Source organism: Tupaia chinensis, unplaced genomic scaffold (assembly GCF_000334495.1).
Source record: "Tupaia chinensis unplaced genomic scaffold, TupChi_1.0 Scaffold000013_1, whole genome shotgun sequence".
In the NCBI taxonomy this organism is placed as follows: Eukaryota; Metazoa; Chordata; class Mammalia; order Scandentia; family Tupaiidae; genus Tupaia; species Tupaia belangeri.
Window position 1 is genome coordinate 3,501,997 of NW_006159443.1, and position 9,811 is coordinate 3,511,807.

General features: G+C 41.5%; 1 protein-coding gene and 1 pseudogene across 1 annotated transcript in view; one reads left to right on the top strand and one right to left on the bottom strand.

Moving 5' to 3' along the window:
- The window catches only part of TBC1D4 (TBC1 domain family member 4), a gene marked incomplete at its 5' end in the record, with an annotated part of 266,876 nt that overhangs the window by 16,982 nt on the left and 240,083 nt on the right, over positions 1-9,811 (top strand). The gene's annotated exons all lie outside the window — the stretch shown is intronic.
- Positions 2,125-2,672, bottom strand: LOC102480162 (ER membrane protein complex subunit 4 pseudogene; annotated as a pseudogene).

Below are 9,811 nucleotides of genomic sequence, written 5' to 3' on the forward strand. Positions count from 1 at the left end.
GCCCCCTGGAAAGGGCACTTATCCTCACCAGAGAGAGAGGCAGGGGAAGAGAGAAAGCAGACACCCCATCTGCCTGCCATGGTCTTGGTGCAGTCTCTTCTCCATTTTTCCATCCTGCTGGGACTTTGGGCATGCATATACATGCACCAGGCATGATTTTAAGCCGTGGGGCTGGGATTTTGAAGTACAGTTCGCCATGTTGGATCTGACTCGCTTAACTACTAGGCTACAGGGCTGACCAGGCAGGCATTTTTTATAAGTAATTTGGGTAGTTCTGAAATATTTTATAATTTTTTTGACTGTTTTGAGAAGAGCTTCCGTCCTTCTTTTATTCAAAACAGAGAATTTACTAAACTGCCAATGAGAATGGACATTTCCATGGCCTATGTAAGTAAATCAAGCATTCAGGGACTGGAAGAAAACCAGTGTGGTTTTCTGTGTGTATATATTCTTGCAGTAGTTGGATTATTTTTTTCATTCTCAATCCTGTTCAGTTGTTTAGGTTATCTAGTGGAAATCTGATCTCATCTAGAAGGCTGTTACTTAGTTTCACACTGCTTCAAAATGGCTTCTGTGAGTTTTTTCTCCCAAATCTAAAAGTGGCCATTTCTTTAAGCTCTGAGTTTTAAGCCCTATCCTAACAGTCAGGGCACACCTAAGATATGCCTTATTAAAGTCTTATTAAATCAAAAGAGGGAGTGAGATTTTGCTCTGTAGTGTGGTGGTTAATTCACAAGTCACTTCTGTAGAAGTACAAGCTGTGATATACATTCTGAGTCATGAGAGTTCATCTTTGCTAGCCTTGGCTTTGAGTTGTGATGTATAACCTGTTTACTAAGAAACCAGTGAGGTTAATACCTTTTTCTGTGTGCTTGTGATTGTACCAATTCTGGACCTTGACAGTGGCAACTCACATATGTATGTCCTGCAATTTTTTTTAATCTGCTTATATTTTTCAGATAGCTTATTTTATTATTATTACTTTATAAGGATTATTTTATTTAACTTTATTTATTTAGTTACTTATTTTTTATTTTGACCAGAGAAGGACACACACACACACACACACACACACACACACACAGAGAGAGAGAGAGAGAGAGAGAGAGAGAGAGAGAGAGTAAAGTGAGAAAGCAAGCTGCCAGGTCCAGGACTTGAACTGTGGTCAGCCATGTAGTCCAGTGCTCCTAACCACCATGCTACCTGCTGACCTTTAGATAGTTTATTTTTAAAAGCCATTCTGCTACCATGGAAGGGAATGATAACAAATGTCTCATGTATACTTAGCTGTCCATAATTCAAGTGGAGACTTGGAGCTGATTAGCTTATTGAAAACTTGAGTTTCCTCAGTACCTGATACTACACAAAGTGTGTATGTTTCCGGTTTTTCGTTCCTGCTCTCAATGAACAAAACACTTGTTTGTCTAATGCAGATAGGGTAAATATAGGAAAATCCTTTCTTTAGCCCATATCACTCTCTGTTTTGAACATGTTTACTATGATCAGATTGAAAAGAAGTGACTGATTCCTGCTTGAGTATTCATTTGCTGTTGGGTGACCTCACAAAGGAGAGATGCCACTTTTTTTTTTTAATGTACTTTTTTATTCTGGTTTATTTTTTTCATCATGTATAATCTGAATCCATCATTAGTTTCTTCCACAAGTGTCTCCAACAGAATTTTAATGTCCTAGCTTATGTTAAATAGAAGTGAAATATTAAAATAGATTTAAGGGAAAATCGTGTAACTTTTTAAAAGCATTATTCTCAACCATTTAATTTATTGAAAGATGCTGCTAGGGTTTTTGATTTAGCAACAGCCATTCTTTTGTTTACATAGAGTTATGGTTTATTTGTTGTTTTGCTCTGTACTGGAAACATAAATAAAGTTTTCTACATTATTTTCAGTCAGAGGTTGTGATACAGTTTTTTTGTGTGTGTTTGTAGTAATATGCACATTTTCCTTGTCTACAAGGATACTCTGTCTACCATGAGAAAAGAGAGCTTTTTGGTTCTTTTGGTTCCTTTCAGTATGTGTTACACTTTTAAGAGTATGCTGAGGAGCGAGCCACTGGGTGTAAAGGATATAATTGAGACCCAAATACATAGGCACTAGATATTCCAGTTCACAAAAGCAGTCCTCCGCCGCGGAACTCCATTCTCTCAGGGGGCTCAATAAAGGCTAATCAATCTGATGCATGTGTTGGCAACAGTCCCATGGACTGACACTTGCAAACAGCCAATGCCAAATCCATCAGGTTCCCAATGAGATACACCGAACCCTGAAGAAACTTCTGGCTTGAACTTTCTAGCATCTGGAAAGTTGCTGAAATGGCCAGAAGTGCCTGAATGGGTCTCCAGGCCATCATACACACCATCATAGTAGGGAAGATGGAGATAGTATTGCCCGCCATGTACATGATGAAGAGGTTCATGGGAATCTGTTTGAGGGGACCCAAGGCAATGTCCCAGCAGCGCTTCTCCACCAGGATCCGATCTGTCTCTTGCAGGCTGGTATCAGGCACTTGCTGGTCCTAGTAACCGACTGGGTACAGTGAGTCTCCCAGGCCATTGCCCCGGTCACTCTGGCCCCTGCTGCTCCAGGCCCCCTCAGCTCAATGGCCCATGTAAAGCGCCAGCCTCGGTTGGCCCCCAGGCCTCCCTGGGCCGTCATGGCAAATGCTGCCTCCTAAAGCCACAGAGCTGCTCACTCTGAATGGTACACTAGCACTCAGTCTACTCGAGTCCCCGATTTCTCCGTCTCCCCGAAAATATTGCTTCTTACCAGCTGTGCAGGTGTGACCTTGTGGAACAGAGATAACAGACTTCCAGCTAGAGAGGCTGAACTGAACCCAGCAAACTGAAGCTCTGGATCTCACTCTCCCATCATCAGTTATGTAACTCAAACAATCGGTTGATTTGGATACTTACTTAATGGTTATTTTTTTCTTCATTACCTCATTCACTTATTCGCACATTCCCTTAACCATCCGTTCATTTGTTCAGTTATGGAGCAAACTGAATGTGTCCTGTGTACCTGGTACTGTGTTGGACACTGATAGGGAGTGTCATATAAAAACAAATACATGGGACCAGCAGGTGGCGTGGTGGTTAAAGCTCTGGACTCCCACATAGCCAACTGCGGTTTCAGTCTTAGACCTGGTGATTTGAAAATTATGTCAGGCGTGAGTTGTGTGTGTGTGTGTGTGTGCTCAAAATTCCAGGAGGAGAATAGAAGAGAAGGGATTGTGCTGTGGCCATCTCCCCTGGGGGCGTGATTTCTCACTTTCCCTCTCATTGTCTCTGGTGAGCACACTTGCCTTATGCTAAAAAAACCTTAAAAAAAAAATTCTCTGCTTCACATAGCTTACACTTTTGTGAAGGAGAAAAGCCAGGGTCATTAAAAACCTGCCTATTGCTGAAGCTGTGTGCCTGGCTCTGAAATCTGGCTCTTGGGATTCCAGGCTCCCCTCTTTGTGGCTCTGGGCAAGTTCTTGCCTCTCTTAGACCTTTTTGTCCTCATTTGTAATATGTGGATAGTAAAACATGCTCAAAGAGGATTGTGAGCATTATGGAAATTCACTTTTATAAAGCACTTTCAATGTGCCATGTAGTGAGTGCTCTTTATATATTAGCTACATAGCCACAAATACCCAGTTTCGCACTGGGATAAGGGCTAGGAAGGAAAACAATGCGGTAGTGTGAGAGAATAAAAAAAGGTGGGACCAGCAGTGGGCGTAATGGCTCTGTTGTTGGACTCCCACATAGTCCACTGCGGCACTCGGTGGTTTAAACTCATGCTGGGCGCGTATGCGTGCGTGCCCAACCAAGATCCCAAAATCCCTAGAGGAGAATGGAGAAGGGATTGTGGTGTGGCCATCCCTCCCGGAGGGGGTGATTTCTCACTTCCTGTCTCTCTGTCTCTGTCTTTCTGGCGAGTGCATGTGCCCTATAGCAAAGACCTCTCCAAAAAGGAAAAAAAAGAAACTTATTCTTACTCTAGCTGTGTAGCTGGGTTGTGTAGTAGACTCTTTAATTCTCTCTTCCTAATGAAATCTTAAACTTCTGTTGAATTCTCTCTCCCTTGGCCACTCTGCCCGTATGCTGCAGGAAAGCTGGTCCCATTCCCAGCTCGAAGGTGGGACTGAAATGGATTTGTCCAGGAATCAAAGCCCCAGCCAGTTTGTAAATTTGTCCCTGGAGATGCAGTGGTTCCAAGGAATGTGTCACAATTTGTGCCAGTACAAGATGGAGAAACTTTTCTGGGGGGTTTCAGAGAACTTTTTCTACTTGGTTGTCAACTGTAGATTTAAAGCCTGGAATACACTCTGGAGGGCACTGCTGTTAGAACTAGGAAAAAAACTACCTGAAGTTTGATAAAATGACAAATGTGTTTACTACGTAGCTGTGTACTTTTTCAGTTTGTACGAGGTGAGTTGGATTTTCTGCTACTTAATTACTGAAGCAAAAGAAGGGCCACAGAGCTTTGAGATGACAGTAAAGATGACTCCTAGGCTTGGTCATTTTTTTACTGTTGGGTAGATTTGGTACAGTTTATAAAGATGAGGAAGGCTGAATGGGGGAGATAGAGGTTTCAGGAAAAAAATTAAGAATTCTCATATCTAAAATGAAAGGGGCTGGATATGAACAGTGATTCTCAAACTTCTTTTTCTGGTGTAAAATACTCAGGAGGGGCTGGTAGACACATAGCAGTGACATGTGATTCTTTTTGAGGTTGACCCATGTGGGAATGTTCCCAGTTTAGGTTCAAAAGCCTCCCCGAGTATACCACACATGCATGGGCCCACGGCCCAGGGCTGACCGAGGCTGGGGTGGATCATGGTGTCAAGACTTTGTTGGGGGTCCTGTCTGTCCCTTTTTTCCTCTCTCTCTCTCTCTCTCTCTCTCTCTCTCACACACACACACACACACACACACACACACACACACACACACTAACTCATAGAAGAAATGCATAAGTGAATGAAGTGCTCAAGAAATATTACTGACATCTTTTTGTCAGTTATTTTGATCTTTAGAGAATTGGCAGGCACCAATACTGGCGCTGATGAGATAGAATCTTGGTCAGGAGGTGTGAAAGGTGATATTCTACTGAGTTTTCAACTTGGTTTTACAAAAGAATCTCCTGGGGAGTTAAAACAATGTATATATGTCTAAGAGATGTCTGGGTTCCTCTGTAGATATGTTGGGTGAGACTCTCCATGATGGGCCCTGGGAATCTATATAAAATTAGAGAGTTGGGAAGGAGCTGACTTAGCAGTATATGCCACTTAGATGTGGGACACCACACATTAGGGGATCCAAAGTCCCTTCCCAAGCAGAGTTTTTGATTACAACTACAGGAACCAATTTCAGCCAACTTAAACTCTGGAAATAGCAAGGTCCATAGGATTTGCCACACTATAGCCTTGTTAAAATGCTGCACCTTTTATCATTACTCTGCTGTTTCTCAGCACCTCCTCTGGTCAAATTGTTATGACATATTTTCTGTTTCTTTCTTTTTTTTTTTTTTCCTTTTTTTTCTGTATAGTGATAGTCAAAACAGTAATTCTGACTGCAGGCATATTGGCAATATTGTGAGCATATTAACAGTTACCAAATGCTTGGTGTTTGATTGATGGTTATTAGAACATCTGTCACTTAAGCAGCAGTTAAGAGATCACTTTACATATCAATAGCTTTGCAAGGTCGTTATAAGACAGGTGGTGGATGAGCCTCTAATTACAAGTGTAGGGTTATGTTCTGTAGTTCTTGTATGGAAGAACTACCCAGGCTTGGCTGAAGCTACATAATACTAATAGATGACATTGGTTGTCAGAGGTCTGAAGGGGTCTTGGAATTGAGTCTAGAACACTTTGAAGCATAAATAGGAGCCGGTCACTACTTGTGGAAAGGGGAGCTTGTCTGTCTGTGATGGGAGGAGCCAAGCGTACAGTACTGGCTCCGAGGCTGAGACAGGGCTCCTGAATAATGACATGAACTACAGGAAGAAATTACTTTAATTATTGTAATTAAGACTTTGTTTATGATCATTTGGGGGTCTGCATTGGCGGTTGGCCAATTTTCCTAAGGCGCTGAAGATTCACTCAGCTTTGAAAAATGATGCTCTAGGCATTTGGGTTGGGGGTGGGATAGATTTAATTCTGCTTTGCCACATCTCTTTTTTTTAAAAATTCTTTTCCTTTATTCTTGGTAGAGCATGTGCATGTATGTTAATGTGAGAGTGGAAGAGAGAGAGAGAGAGAGAGAGAGAGAGAGAGAGAGAAGAGCGCCTTCTATAGAGCCTGGTCACTGTGATCCTCGTCCTCTATTCTTCAGCCTGTTGACATTGGGCACTTGTGCATGTGCCTGGTGTATTTTAGCCTGATTAGGTCAGGGATTCAAACAATGGTTGCCATATGGAATCCAGCTTTTTTTGAGCAGTGCATTATTGCTGTACTGTGGAGCAGCTCTCCCCTTCCCTTTCCTTCTCTTCCCTTCCCTTTCCTTCCCTTCCCTTCCCTTCCCTTATTCTCACAGGTTTATGAGTGGTGGAAGGAGAAAACTTAGGCCTGGAAGAAAGGTACATATTAACTCTTCCACCTAATGAAAGTGAGTTTTCTTCTTTTTAGAGTTTGTTTTTGTTGTTGTTGCTATAGGGCGCGTGAGCTCACCAGAGAGACAGAAAATGAGAAATCTCTCCCCACCCCCAAGAGGGCATGGCCACGCCACAATCCCTTCTCCTCTCAGGATTTTTTGGGATGCATACACATGTGCCCAGCATGAATTTGAAGCCACTGGGTCCAGGACTTGAATCATGGTTGACCATGTGGGAATCCAGCAACGTAACCATTACGTCATTTGCTGGTCCTAAAGTGAGTTTTCTGATGTGACTTCCCAGAAAGCAAGCAAGATGTAAATAGAAAATTATTTTCTTTGCTTCTCAATTTTTGAGGTGATATACAATTTGGTAGGTATTTTAAGAAAAGTATTAAGTTTTAGAACCTTGGACACATTTGCATTCATTTCTCAGTATCATTTACCGTCCCTACTTGAAGTGTTTTTTTTTTAAAGCTTTTTTTTTTAAGAAAGTATTTAATTTTACTTATTATTATTTAGAATTATTTTATTTAACTTTGTTTATTCATTTTAAGTTTTGACCAGAGAGGAACAGAGTGAGAGAAAAAGAGAAAGCAAGAGGGAAAGTGAGAAAGCAAGCCGCCAGGTCCAGGGACTTGAACTGTGGTCGGCCTTGTGGGAGTCCAGCGCCCTTAACCACCATGCTACCTGCCAGCTGGTATCATTATTATTATTTTTTTAATTTGCTGCAGGGCATGCACACACCGGAGAGAGAGGTAAGTAGGTAGGTAGGTAGGTCGATCGATCGATTGATCGATCGAGAAAGCCGCCAGGTCCAGGACTCAAAAGCCACAGTCAGCCATTTGGGAGTAAAGCACCTTAACCATGGCTGCACCTGCTGGCTGAGAAAAACAAAAACAAAAATGGTATTTGCTTAGAATTTTTTGAGGGTGATTTTTGGCTACATATTACACAGAGCCATGAGACTCTTGTAGCTGTCACAGTGTTTAATCATCCATGGCTTTTAGTAAATATTGGTTGAGGCTAATCAAGTGTGAGATTAGAATGTTCGTAACCAGGAATAAGAGGTTTAAGTGATTTCCACGGAAACAGGTAAATGCGGTGGTAGCGTAGGTTCATGTAAGTTATTAAGGTGAGCTCTTCAGAGAATACATATTTGTCTGGGCATTCATATTCCCTGACATGAGATCTGCAATTGGTTTTATGGAATGTGGAAGTTTCGAGGCCTGGTGTACAAGTTTAGGAAAAAATGATAAATAACTAATATGTAAATGAGTCTACCAACAGTTCATGTGTTGGAAATTTGGTTGTATTATGATGGTATTAAGAGGAAATAATCTGATTATGGTATGAAAGGTGGGGCTCTGGGAAGTGATTAGGTGTCAGGACGGGGCCCTCGAGATTGAATTCCGGTAGATTTATAAGGAGAGGGAATGAGACAGAGATACGTGAACACGGTCACTTGTGCTCATCTCTGCTCTGCTCAAGCTTTCTCCCATTGAATGGGAGCCTTCTGCATGTTACACACTGGCAAGAAGGCCCTCAGCCATATATGCTCACTGGATCTTGGACATCCGACCAGTGAGCAAATTAAACTTCTATTCTCCTAAATTACTCAGACTTAGGTATTTCTGTTATTAGCAAGAAGATAGGATATGCTTTTTATAGATTTCTATTCCTTAGTGAAATGTCTATCTTAATGTGCCTGAGACCTTGTAAAGACAATCCAGCTGCCTCTACGTAGGAAATGAAGAACTGAGTGATTTAAGAAATTTGAATGGTAGTGCTTATACTCTCACCCTTACATTTTAATAAAGAATGTGGCATTTAAAAGTTTTAATCAAGTTAAAATTTTTATTAAATGGCTTCATGGTGATTTCCAAGTTGCTTAGAAATGTAATCATGTCGATTTGAAAGGGCATTTTGGTAGAACTGAGACGTTTACAGCACCTAGTAAGTTTTTGAAGCTGTAGTATTTAAAGAAATTCATAGCTCCATTATGTGAGGAAATGGGATCTGGAGAGCATATGATAATTGAAATCCACAGATAGTCCTTCACTTGGAGTCTTCACTTGGAGTCCTTTCTGCCATGAAGTGAGGAACAAATAAACACAGATGGTCTTGGAATCCTTTCTTTTTTAGCCATTATTTGTGTTTCTCTCATGCCATTTATGGACTGAAGATTCTGGGGTTAAAAAAAAAGTTTTTAAAAAAATGGATAAACTGGGACCAGCAGATGGCATAATGGTTAATGTAGCTGGACTCCCATGTAGTTGACTGCAGTTCAAGTCCCGGACTGGGTAGCTTAAAATTTAGGCTGGCTGCGTGTGTGTGCATGCCCAAACTCCCAAGAGGAGAATGGAGGAGAAGGGATTACAGTGTGGCCATCGCCCCTGAGGGGGTGATTTCTCATTTTCTGTCACTCTTTGTCTCTGGTGAGTGCACACACCCTACAGCAAAAATCATTCTCTTAAAAAAACAAAAAACCAAAAAAACAGGATAAACTAAATTTGAATCCTGATCACTTTGCTGATATTCAGTGGTCCCTAAACATACAGCAGAATAATTAGACTCAGTTTTTGTAAGCTAATGGCTTAGGTGATCTGACGGTATCAAAGATGGTTGGGTATGCAAGGAGGTGCATTACAAATGCATGCAGCCTGAACTCATGTTGGCTATTCAAGGAAGCGCATCTCAGATGCATGCAGCCTAATCTTGTGTGAGGCTTAGTGTTGAGTCTGGAAGATTCGGTCATCGGTGGAATAAATTTGGCTCAATCATTTACTTCAGTTCTGTCTCCTCTCTCTGCACAGTCCGGAGACTCAGAGAACTCTCCAGTTCCTTACTGTGGCTTTAGCAGCTCAGCTCCTTCTCTCTCTCTCCCACCCCACACCTAGGTGTGCTTTCTAGTCTTTCCGAATGTCTCCATCACCATTCTTCATGACTGCCTGCCGTCTCTCGTCTCTATCTACACATGGGAGTCTTTTTCTTGCAAATGCTCTCTTATTCTGGCTTCCTAATCATTATAAACTCCACCCCAAATCCACTTTTTTCCTATAAAAATCTTTGATATTAGCCTTCATCTTTTATTTCAAAGTTTCCTTTTCCTATGTGTGCTTTTATCTATCACTTTATTATAACCATTGTCTAGTTTTTTTTTTTTTTTTTTCGTTTATTTTCTGCCGGTGGTGGGGGGGGGGGAAAGGGGGGGAG